Here is a 13172-nt window from a genome sequence, read left to right as displayed (position 1 = left end):
TAAGTTCATGGTATGTTTGGTAGAGAATTTAGGTTTCCACCGTGGAGGAGGTGGTATTTTTGATAAAGGCTACAGTTGCTGCTACGTCTTGTTTTCAAAGTGTGTAAAAAGCCAGAGGAGCTGGGGCTTTGAAACCCCACCTGGAGACATCAAATGTTTGTTAATATAAGAGTGCCTAGGGTTTAGGGGCCATGTGGACAGCCCAGCTGGGAGTGTGCTGCCATTTGATTGGGCACAAGGCAAGAGAAGCATAGAAGTCGTCTAGGAGGCAGATAGAAATGCAAGAATTAGTAGATTGATGTATTCTGCTTTTTTGGGGTGGGAGGAAAGGGGAGGAGGGGAGAGTGCCATACCAACTAAAGGGTTTCATTTCTGCTAATCCATGCAAATGGCTGTGCTTCCCAGATGGTTGTAGCTTGAACAATATTTCCATGTGAAAGGTGCCTTTCCCCCACCCCCCACAATGGCTTTGAGAAGCAGCCCTGCCATTGTCACCCCACAGAGAAGAGCAGGAAAGACTTCAGAGATGCTCTCTGCTCTCTACATTCACATGTCATGTCTTTATCAGACTGGCAACGTGTCGCTCACCCCCTTTCCTCATTTACAAATTCAAAGTAGGGGAAAGACTTGGGAGATAGGGCCAAGAAAAAAAGAGAAGAAATGGTGAAGGGAAGGAAACAGATTATACATTGCATTCTCAAGGAACTGGTGATTATGAAAACAAGAGAGCTGGCCCCAAGTGCATCTTGGGGGGAAGAGTCTCTTACTGGCCTGGTGGGCAGCAGCTGTTTAGCGTTGCTTCTGAGTGGGCCAGGATTGGTCTTCTCATCTTGCTGTAAGGGTGGGGGTGGGGAAGGTTAGGGCCAGCCAGAATAGCTCTGTTTGCTTTGACTGCGAAGAAAGAGTAAGCCATTTTGCTAACATTATTTAAAAAGGGGAAAAAATGAAGAAAGATCCCTCCTGGCTAATGTCACAATCCTTTCTAATGCAATGGAGCATCTGGAGCCAAAGGACCAGGTCTGTTTGACAGACTGGGAGAGTTTGCTTCAATTCAGGGAGTTATGATTTGAACATGATTTGGTTTCTGTTGGCCTCTCAGAGGGGCAAAATGAACTGCTTTAAGCTAGGAATTCGGTGGAGTCCTGGTTGATGGCTTTACCCTTGTCCTTAGGCTAAGCCCTGGACCAAGTCAATCTTGAGTCTCACCAAGTGTGGCAGCTCTTGTGTCCTTTCCAACTGCGAGCAGGGCAAGGATATTTGGGTTAGTATTATGCCAAGGAAAAGTAATTTTCTTTTTCCTTCTTTGTAAAATGAAGACAAAGGATTGTTTTTTTTTCCTTTCTCAAGGCCTCACTTTGAGGTAGGATAATGTAGTAGATAGAGAACTGGCTACTGCTTGGCACACAGTAGGCATCTAATAAATGCTGGTTGATTTGACTTGCTTTTGAAAGTCAGGGAGTCTAAAAAATGTAATTTTTAAGCTTGTGGGTTTTCTGTGGAAATAAGGCTTCTCTGAATGCGAGAGGGGGGTGGAGAGGTCAGAAAAGATCTGGAATGAGACAGGGCAAGCGAAAAGATAAGAGATGGAAGATTATTCCAGGAGAGGGCACTCACCTCAATCCAGGAAGACATTGTTTCCTTTCCTGTCTCTGACACATGCTGACTGTGTGAACCCGGGCAATCTCTCAGTAGTCTAGACAACTCTGTAAGACTACAAGGTGTAGAGAAGGTGCCAACCTGCATTGGTAGAGGGAATTCCTAAGTGGGGGATTCCCCATATCAGTGAAATGACAGGTCTGGTCCCTGGGAAAGCATGTTATGTCTAGAGTCAGAGAAACACAGAAAGGATTTCACTGGTCATTTAGTTCAACCTGTAAATGAACAGGCATCCCCTCTCCATCTCCAACAATTGGTCATCCAGTTGCCAACTGGAGACTTCAGAGGATGGAGACCCCTATTTCCCACCTTCCTCTGTTGCATGGCTCCAACTACCAAGAAGTTGCTTGTCCTGTTGACCTGAAATTGACTTTCCTGTGACCTTCTTTGTGTGCAGCTCTTTCCCAAAAGAACTGGTTTTGGATCCTGGCCCTACCACTCACTAAGTGACTACATCGTACCTGTGTGAAGTCATCTGTAAAATGAGAGGTTGGACAGAAGACCCTATCCACCTCTAAATTCCATACTATCATGACTATGGATGGGGAATGTCTCTGAACCTTCTTTTCACCATCAAAAAATAGGGATAGCATAATCACGATTGTTGTTGTTTAGATGTACCCAACTCTGTGTGACCCCATGGACATTGTTTATGACTTTTTCTTGGCAAAGATTCTGGAGTGGTTTGCCATTTACTTCTTCAGTATATCTCCATTTTACAGATGAGGTACTGAGGCACATAGAGGTTAAGTGACTTGCCCAGGGTCACATAGCTAGTAAGTGTCTGAGGCTGGATTTGAACTCAGATTTTTCTGACTCTAGACCCAGTGGTCTATCCACTGCATCACCTAGCTACCCCAGTATAATTGTACTACATACCTTGTGTGACAGGTGTAAAGAAATCATTTGTAAAGTGCTATATAACTGTATAATATTATTGTTAATACTCAATGGAGAGAAAAATAGGACAAAGGTGTGTTATATGTCCTGTCTTGGAGCCCTGGTAGCTTTTGTGCCTGGAGAGCTTCTCTACCTCCACTCCTAGGACGCTGTGGCTCACAGTGGTCAACGAAAAACTCATGCCTCATGCCTCAAGGTAGGGAGCCATTTTCCACAGTCTTCTAACCTTTACTTCCTTCCTTTTAGAAAATGCTGTTCCTTTGCATTTGAATTTTGAGACCCAGAGGCAGCCTTGAGTTGTGAGTTTTTTTCCATAGGGCCAGTTGTGTGCAGAACATCTTATGCAAATAAATATTTTACAAAGGGAAATTTCCTTTCCTACTCCCACTTACTCAAATTGATTTTGCTTGAATGAAGGTACATTATCCCCAGGCTCTAATTCAGTGCCTGGATAGATAGTTTAGGAAAGGGGAGATGAAAAGGACCTTGGGATTATCTAGGAGTTTAATTTTAGAGCCAGAGTCCATCTGATCTAACCTCCTCATTTTACAGGCAAGTAAACTGAGGTTTAAGTGACTTGCCTATGGTCATTCATAATAAGTATCTGAAGAGGGAATCAAATTCAGGTCTGATTCAGTTTTCTCAATGATAAAAAGAGAGGGTTGGATTCAATGACCCCTAAAGCTTCTTTCATTTCAAAACTGATGAACTTATGATATGAGTGGAAAGGGACCATAGAGACTCTCTAGTCTAATTCCTTCACTTTATGCTGGGAAAACCAAGGCGCAGTAAGTCTAGGTAATCTGCTCATCGAAGAATTTAGAACTGCAATAGACCTTGGAGACCATCTGGTCCAAGCCCTTCTTTTCTCTGTTTGATCTGAGGCCCAACTTGCCAGAAGTCCTCATTTGTTACAGTAGTTTATGAACAGGGAGAATCTGAGTGAATGTAAGATGTCTTGGGAAGGAAAGGATTCTTGAACTTGACTCCACAGCCAAATCCTTTTCTCACCAAGGGAATAACAATAATCTTAATAAAGCTGATGAAGTGGCTTCTTGGTTGGTAATCTCTTAGCTTGGTCACAGGGCCTATGTTAAAGTTTAGGTAGATAACTGCAGGGAAGGTAAGATTGTGAACTCTCTGTCTCTCTCTTTGTCTGTCTGTCTCTGACTCTGTGTCTCTCTCTGTGTCTCTGTCTCCAGTGTCTGAGGTCTGCCCAGAAAACTGTAGTCCATGGTATCCTTGAATGCTTGAGATCTGGGAAAGAGTTTATATTGAGGTCTGCTTCCTTGCCAACAGCCTGATAGAGCACAGGAGGCCAGGGAATGTTAATATTTTTGTTAGGGAGGACAGTGTGGGTGGGGGTGGGGGTTGGGGTGGTGTTACATATTTATGGTTCTGCCTGGCAAATTGGGGCACCCTTTCATGAGCATCCTGAAGAGATTGGTAGGCTTGCCTTCCAGTGCAAAGTCATTCAGAGCTTTGGAATGCCCTCAGGTTTCACCCAAGCGGCTGCGTAGATGGCTCGGTGTGTTTGTGTTCATCCTTCGTTGCCTGAAGAAGATCATGACATCAGAGAAATGATGACATGACTTGCACTTAACTTTGTTTTGAGTGAGGGAGGGCTGTGCAACGTCACTTTCCCCTCCTGAGCCATCTAGATCCAGTGACCAGATATTCGTCAGGATAATAACTTGGTATAGATTTTGAAGAAGACAGTATTCCACAGTCTTCCTAGGAGGTAGCATGGGCTTGAGTTCAAATCCTAGCTCTACCTTTTGCAAGCTGTGTGACCTTGACCAAGTTACTCAATTTCTTTCCTCAGCTGTGAAGGAAGGAGACTGGACTAGCTGGTATCTGAGATCTCTTCCATCTCTGTAACTTTGATCCTAAATAATTCAGTCTGCCCTAGCCTTGGCATGGTTGGAGTAGGTGACACTAAAATCTCTCTCATCTCTAACTCTACGATTCCGTAGCCACAGGACCAATAAGTGGAAGTTAATGGAAAGCAAAATTCTGCTCAACAAAAAGGTAAACTTTCTAACGTTAAGGACAATCCAAAAATGGAATGATCTACCTTGCTGGGTAATGAATTGCCCATTCTGATGCCCAAGAAAGAGAGGTCTTTAAGTACAAACTAGATGGTCACTTGCTGGGGATATTGTGAAGGAATGCCTGTTTTAGCTTGGGATTGGATAAGATCTGAGTTCCTTTTCAAACCTGAGTCTCTCATTCAGCTGTTCTAGAGGTTTGCTAAAGACTTTAACCATTGTTAAGGCAAAACAGGGTGGTGGTATTTATCTGAAATGAAATACTGAAATGATTTGCTCTTTCCTTCTTCAGCTCATTTTATAGATGAGGAAACTGAGGCAAACAGGGTTGAGTGACCTGCCCAGCATCACACAGCTGGTAAGTGAAGTGTCTGAGGGCAGATTTGAACTCAGGATGAAGAGTCTTCCCAACTCTAAGCCTGGTGCTCTATCCGCTGGGCCACCTAGCTGCCCAGGGTAGCCTGTGGTTTATCCAGGGACCTTTGGGTAGAATCTTTGAGGCCTTAAGCTGTTGCTTCCTCTTCTCTCCTAGAAAAGTTCAGACAGAGCAGGTTGCCTAGGCATATAATCTATGAGAAGTCACTGATTTTTCCACCATGAGCACTTCAATTTAACTCAATTCCCGGCTTCCTTTGTATGAGATGAGGAGTGAGAAGAAAGGTGCAGTCAGAACTGTGGAATCCTCAGAGGAAAGCAGGGTTTCTATGGAAAGAAATGGAGGGTCATAGATTTAGAACTGAAAGGACATTAACTTCTAATATCCTTTACTCCAAACTCCTCATGTTATAGGTGAGGAAACCGATACCCAGGGGATTAGGATATCTACCCTAGGGCATACATATAACACCCAGGATTGAAGCCCTCCAAATCCAAGGAGTTCAGAATGAAAGAATGTTTTCTAAGGATGCATTGTGGGTTCCAAAGGGTATAGTGGAAGGGACGAGTGGAGGAAGGTAGAGATGGAGGAGGAGGGCTGGGGTGGATGGTGACCAAAGTGTGGGAGCAAGCATTTGCAGAATGTTACCTTGAGTCTAGGATAATGTGTCTGCATGCTAGGGGTTAGGAGAATTAATTATTATCATATTTATCTATTCCAACTTGCCATAATCTCTTCTCCAATTCTGTGACAGCAAAACAATTCCTAATTCCTTTTGATGCAAAAGGACTTAGTTGCTTATTGACATAGCTTTCATTTCGCAGGTATATAGTAGCTACAGTCCCTCACAGGGGAGTTGAGGGAGACCATTTGTATTGGTTTTTTTCCTGGAGGGGAAGGAAGCTTATGGGCATCTTAATGAATTGCTGACACTAGCCTACAGGCAAAGGGAGGTTGAAAGTGTCTGACTTGTTCATATCCAGCCTCTACGGAAATAGAGACTGGTAACCCTAGTGGAGGAACCACTGTCCTCAAGGATTGACTGAAGGAGGCAGGCAAAAGGGAGGGCTTCTGGCAGCTGCTAGAATATTTTAATTCCTCCTCCAAACTCAGATCCAGGAGACTCTCCCTGATCTGGGCTCAGTCTATAGTTGTGTATTTGTTGGCACCTTGTAGGATTGCTTGCTGTTTGTCCCTCATTCTCAAAGAGGACCACGACATCAGGAAGGTGATACCATGACTTGCAAGTGAATTGGATTTAAGTGAGGTAGGGCTGTGCAGGGTTACCAGCCTCACTTTCTCCTCTGGAGCCATCTGGGTCCAGTGGCCAGATATAGATCAGGATGACTGAAGATGGCCTCCACCTTGTAGGGAAATGGTCTTAAAAAGAATAACTCAGCTGCAGCATCCACTTCAGTGTAAGATGCTTGAGAGGCCAGCATATCCTTGCATCTTATGATCCTGGAGGGTTTTCTTGGGCATCAGAAGCTGTCACTGCTGTACATCCAAGATGAATGTAGAAAGGATCATCTGAGGCGGACAGTATCTTAGGAAATATTTAATTAAGATCATAGATTTAGAGCAGGTGGGATATTTGAAATTACCTGGTCCAATTCTCCTTTTAGATGTAAGTTAACTGATGCCAAGGTTATAAAGAGGGTGCTTAGAAGAGCCAGGGTTCAATCCCAGATCTTTGTACTCCAAATGTGTTCTCCTACAACTACACTGTTCTGGGTGGTTTAATGGAAATAGCTCAGTCAAATACATTTAATAGAGTGCTTATAGGTGCAGAAAAAGTCTACAATTTCTGGCCTTAGGGGGCCTTCATCTCTAAACAGGGAAGAGAATGGACCCAGCTGAAGTGTTCATAATTAAGGTGAGTCTGTTAAGGGGACAATTAGCTCCTATCCTGAGATGAGCAGCCAGAAAAGGCAGGAGCAGGTGGTAAGCAACCAGGAGCTGAGAATCAGTCCTGGGCAATTTCAGAGAAGAGTCAAGAGCCATAATTTCCCCCATAGCCAGGCTTTATCACCTGGTGACTTCTACTGGCAGTCTGAGTACAATAATTAAGAGGAAAGAACTTGCCTGGTATCCTCACTCCTACCAAGGGATCGTGAGCCCCCTTCCAAGCAGAGCCTGATTTTTAAAAAAGAGTCAAGGGTGAACAGCCCAGTGACCTTACATAATGGAATGGGATATTCTGACAAAGAGAACTTTACACACTGAAATTATTTGGGGTAAGTATGCCTTACCTAGGATATCCCATAGCCTAGCATTGTGCACCTTCTGTTAACATCAGAATCATTCAATGCCAAAGCTTGAAGGGACCTTCAGAGATCATTTAGTCCCACTCTTCCATTTGATAAATGAGGAAACTGAGGCTCAGGGATATGAAATGACACCTGAAACTACACAGTTAACAACTAGAAGATCCAGGCTTGGACCTAGTGCTTCTAAGTACATTGCTTTCATTTCCGTCCTTCTGTAGAAGGAAAGGTCCCTCAAGCTTGGGCATTTTCTGTTGGCTGATCTCTTGATTGTATTATTAATAAATCACATATATATTATGGCATATATTGTTATATATTTTTTGCTCTCAGAGGCAGTCAGGGTTAAGTGACTTGCCCAAGGTCACCCAGCTAAAGCCGGATTTGAACTTAAATCCTCTTGATTCCAGGGTTGGTTGCTCTGTCTACTGTGCCACCTAGCTGCCCTGTATATGTATTATTCAGATTATAGCACTTTTACCAACTAGATCTTTTCCATATGGTCGTACAGACTGTCAGTCAGAACACTTTGAAATAGACATCATAAAAATACAAAGTGAAATTGTCTGCTAAAAGTGGAATACACTTAGAAAGAAAAATACAGTTTCCTGCTAAACTTCACACTGGGAGAAAACAGGGAATTTCAGAAATCATTGAGAACTTTGTGTGTAAAAAATATACAATATACTATATACAATATGTGTGTATACATACATATATGCATATAAATATGGGCCCATGTATATCATATTCATCTGCATAGGAGTTTGTATACATGTATGTATATGTTTATACTTTCATGTGTATATATATACATGGGCATTGTATATGTAGGCACACATGTATATTGTGTATAGAGAGCTTAAAATGACAGCTTAATAGCTTAAAACTGTACTAAGACTTTTGGGACACCCTGCAGATGTATACATGCACATGTATATTTGTATACATGTTTATACATTTGTACATGGTGCATATGTATACACACATATATATGCACACACAATTCACATGCTTGTAAACATGTGCTTGTATATCTAAGTATAAAATTTGGCTAGACTAGACTAAGTATTTGATTGGAAAAGGAAAGTTGTGGAGTAATTCAGAAGTAGTTTGTAAAGTCACTAAATTTGAAGAAACAGTGACAAAAATGTCCATCTCTAAAGGCCTCTGGATGTCTTAGCCAGTAGTAAAAGCCTAAATAAAATATAAAACCAAATAGCGTTTTTGTTATGGGTTCAAATTACAAAGGTAGGAAACGAGTGAATGGATTAATGACCAAATCCTGACACTCAGATAATGGAGACTCCTTCTTATTTGACAAAACTGTCAGTCCCCCACCCTTATTTTACGATGCTTCAGGGCTCTAATGAACACAGAAATTCTTTTCAAGTGACCTCAGCAGCTTTTCTCTTTTATGTGGAGGTTTCAGGCAGGCAAAGTTTGAGCTGAGCTTCCAGTCAGCTTGGATGCCCCAGTGCTCCCCCCACCCCCAAATTTAGTGGGTGATAGTTGCTGGAAGTGCTTTCTGTAACTGTCTCCAGGTAAAGGGTGGTGAGAGGGATCTGGTGTGTACACACCCATCCTGTATCCAGTTTCTAGTTAACTGAGTTATTGACTCTGCTAATAAGTTTATTTTGCTTGCAAAATGGTTTTCAATTGCCAGCCAGGCTGAGCCAGCTCATGGGACACACCCAGTAAATGTTGTTGTATGAATGAATGAATGAGACACAGAATGAATGTCCACTTGGCCTGTGTCTGCTTTGGAAAGCATTGACTGAGCTCCTTCCACTTTATAGCCAAATCCAGACTTGTCATATTGTTTTCTCATCTGAGCCATTTTATGAAGTTAAATGGAATGGTGGGTAGAGCCCTAGCCTAGGAGTCAGGAAGAGGTCCTGTTTCTGACGTCTGCTGTGTGACCTTGGGCAAACAACTAGATCTTTCCTTCCACAAAGACAGCTCTCTAAGGCAGGAATCCTTAACTTGGAAAAAAATATATATTTGATAAATATATTTCACCACAATTGGCTTTCTTTGTAATCTTACGTTTTTAAATGCATAAAATAAAATACATAAGTCTGAGAAGGGGTCTATAGGCTTCACCACGCTGCCAAAATTATTCATGATGTATTAAAAAAAAGAAAATAACTTGTTTTTAAGACTATAAGTCATTCAGAAGCCAATCTAAATTACAGGAGGAACTTTCCACATCACACAGCATTCCCTATACTAATGAAATCATTGGTCCAGGGTACATGTGTGCATGTATGTGTAGGAGTGTGTGTATGTGTGTGTGTGTTAAAAGTGTGTGTAAAAGTAAAAATTGTGGGGCAAATGATAAACTACTTTGTAAGTAATCAGATTTAAGTAGTGACCACACCACATGCATCCATGCACACTTTTGTGTCTAGATGTATGTTTTCATTGATACAGTGAACTCACTGGTAAAGAAACTTTCTTAATGCAGATCAGTACTAACTAATTAATTGATTAATTAACTAATGCAGATCTCATCTTAGGGAGTTTCATGGGCACATGAAGAAAATTGAGGGACTTGCCCAGGGCCCTGAAGACAGTATGTGTAGAGTTGGGACTTGAACCCAAGAGCAGATCTCAATTGACTCCTCTATGAGACCTCTCTCACACACACACACACACACACACACACACACACGTATATATGTGTGCATATAATTAGTTTATTTCTCCTCAACAACCTCCATGCTGCCCTGACCCTATCCCTCATGTGGCCTCAAGGCAGAAAGTTCCCCACCCCTACCCCAAACCAAGCCTTTTCTCTCACTCTGGGGACCTACAGTCCTGACAGTTGTCCACTACATCTAGGCCCCTGGACAACTAGGTGGTGGAGTGGATAGAGTGCCAGCCTGGGGTCAGGAAGACTCATCTCCCTAAGTTCAAATCCAGCACACAGTTAATAGTTGGGTGATCTTGGGCAAGTTACTTCTCCCTCTTTGTATTTCTTTCCTCATGTGTAAAATGAGAGAGAGAAGAAATGGCAAACTGGTATAGTATCTTTGTCAAGAAGACCCCAAATGAAGTCTCAGAGAGGTGGGTACATTGACAAAACAACAAAATAAACATCTGGGCCCAATCCCAGCTTCGCTTTGCTTTCCTCTCTGGCTTACTAGCTGCCCTGCTGCTGCTGCTTCCTGTCACCCCATTTCTCTCTACCCCAATCTTCACCCCTCCTCCCCTTCCAGTTCTGGAAGCATAATCCAATCAGCTCTGTCATCATTATTAGGAAGTATGTCAATATATTCCCCAAAGACTCTTATCACCCTCCCAGTAACTTTACAAGCCAAACTACCCGTCCCTGCCCACCACTCCCCTCAACACATTATCCCTTTGATTATAATATAAGCTCCCTGAAGGCAGGAACTCTCTTTACTTTTCTATTTTCATCTCCAGCATTTAAGACACAGTAAACACTAAAGGCTTTTTCATTCATTCATTCCCACTCTTTTCATTGCCATCCTTTATGGTGCTAAAGAAGACCACTGGTCCTCAAGAAATGGAGAAGAAAGTGGAAAATGAGAAGGCAATAAGCATTTACATTACACATACTATGTGCCAGGCATTGTACTAAAACCTTTATAAATATAATTTTATTTGATCCTCACAACAACCTTGGAAGGTGGGTGCTATTTTTATCCCCATCTTACAGCTGAGGAAACTAGGGGTAAGTACCCATTGTCACACAGCTAAGAAATGTCTGACATTACATTTGACCCCATGCCCAGTGCTCTATCCATTGCACCACCATCAGCTACCTCTAAAGTTAAAAAAAAAAAAAAAAGCAGGAAATGTTTAGTTTAACTTAAAAAAATAGAAACCCTGCACTGTTTGCTGACCTCAAGGTCATTGTACTTGATGGTCAATATAGTTTGAATCTGATTCAATATCATTAGGGAATTAAGGACCCTTCTTGCAGGAAAGAAATGAATTTCATTTTTTTCATTCTAACATTCATTCTGGGTTTGGGATTCCAGCTTCATTTTCATTTTACAAAATACTTTTATCACTTCTCCCTTGTGGGGTAAGGATGATTATCATTTTTACTTTGATAGTGAGAAAAGGGAACTCCAAAGATAGTTAGTGAAATAGCCCAGGGCTCCAAGTGAGGTTTCCTATATTTAAGTATTTAGGATCACAGCTCTAGAACTGAAGGACATTCAGAAACCATCTGATCCAACCCATCTCATTTTATAGACGAAGAATCTGAATCCCTAGGAGCTTACATGACTTGTCCAAGGTCACACACCTACTAAGCTTCTGAGGTGGAATTTGACTCATAAACTATGTGATCTTTCCACACTGCTTATGTTTAGTACCCTTTGGCACCAAACTGCCATACTGTAGTTGTTTCAGTCATGTATAACTTTTCATAACCCCGTTTGGGATTTTCTTGGCAAAGATACTGGAGTGGTTTGCTATTTCCTTCTCCAGCTCATTTTCCAGATGAGGAAACTGAGGCAAATGGGGTTAAGTGATAAGGGCACATAGCTAGTCATTGTCTGAGATTAGAAAGAAGCCTCTTCCTGATTCTAGGTCCAGAGCTCTAACCACTGTGCCAATAAAAAACAACAAGAAATAGAATTCAACCTGTAAGGGAAACCAACTCATGACAAATTTAGTCAAATCAACAATTACATTTAACAATTATATATTGAAACATCTGTTTTACCAGGGGCATTCTGCTAGATACTGTCAGTGATAAGGAGTATGAAAACAGTATTGGCCTTCAGAGGACAGAGTCTAAATGGGATCCAAGGCAGATAGTCCTTGGGAAAGTCATTTAACTACTTCAGATCTCTGCTTCCTCATGTGTAAAATGAAGGCAGAAAACAATCCAAAGTGAATGCTGTAAAATTCCAAAGGGTGACCATGGCCCCAAGGAAGAGATATGATAAGACACTCCCACCCTGCTCTGCACTCTTCAGTAGAGGTGGAAGGACAAGGAGTGTGGAATATTGCATATGTTTTCAGATATTTTTTTCAATGTATTTTGTAAGTTTTCTTTTTATCATTTTTATCTTTTAAAAATATTTTTATGTGAGGTTGCTCTCTGGGAGGGAGGAGCAGAGGGATAGAAGGGAAAATCTAGGCAACATAAAACAAAAATATCAACGAACATTTATTTTTAAAACTGAAAGGGTTGGACTAAATGATCTCTGAAGTTCCAGTTATGACATTCTATTCTTCTATAAAGCTACATGAAATTAAATCACAATAAATGTAGCAATAATAATAGCTTGCATGAATAGAGAACTTTAAGGTTTCATTGTTGTTTCATTGGAGTGTCATTGGGACTTGGTAACGTAGGTGCTATTATCATCCCCATTTTACAGGTGGGGAAACTGAGGTCTGGGGAAGTTAAGTGTCCAGACCAGAGTCACTTAGCTAGTAAGGGTCTGAAGCAGAATTTGAACCTAGGTTTTTCCTGACTCTTAATCTCATGCTATCTGTCTTCATAAAAAGAAATCTAATAAGTTTTTGGTCAAATGAGAGATACAAAGAGGGTACATGAAGCTAGAGAACTTGGAGATTCCTCTAGGCTAAGAAGTTTCATGGTTTAAGAAGGAATTGAGCTGAGTCTTGGAGGATGAGTTGGACTTGGCCAGGTAGATAGCAGGAGGATTCCAGGCAGGGACAACAAATTGCAGGAATACAGGCACAGACCAGAAGGTACAGAGATCATTCAAGAGATAACAAGTAGACTACTTTATCCGAAGTATACAACTCATATAGGGGAGCAGTGGGAAACAAGTGTGGAAATATAGCCTAGAGCCAGGCTATGGAATATTATGACTGGTAGATTGTCAAGTATTATTGGATTTGTTTGTTTGTGAGTATTATTGTCTAGGCAGCTAGGTGTATAGTGGATGGAGTACTGGGCCT

At 41.7% G+C, this 13172-nt stretch overlaps 1 protein-coding gene and 1 long non-coding RNA gene across 2 annotated transcripts in view; both read left to right on the top strand.

Annotated features, from left to right (window-relative positions):
• Positions 1-13172, top strand: part of KALRN (kalirin RhoGEF kinase) — a 963226-nt gene that overhangs the window by 80796 nt on the left and 869258 nt on the right. The gene's annotated exons all lie outside the window — the stretch shown is intronic.
• LOC140506505 (uncharacterized) overlaps positions 3906-13172 on the top strand; it is a 60550-nt gene continuing 51283 nt past the window's right edge. Inside the window, exon 1 of the long non-coding RNA XR_011967958.1 lies at positions 3906-13172. This exon is cut by the window's right edge and continues 26749 nt beyond it. This is a non-coding gene — a long non-coding RNA (uncharacterized lncRNA).

Source organism: Notamacropus eugenii, chromosome 5 (assembly GCF_028372415.1).
Source record: "Notamacropus eugenii isolate mMacEug1 chromosome 5, mMacEug1.pri_v2, whole genome shotgun sequence".
Taxonomy (NCBI): domain Eukaryota; kingdom Metazoa; phylum Chordata; class Mammalia; order Diprotodontia; family Macropodidae; genus Notamacropus; species Notamacropus eugenii.
The sequence above is the reverse complement of the archived record's forward strand: the minus strand, read 5'-3'. Positions and strand labels throughout refer to the sequence as shown.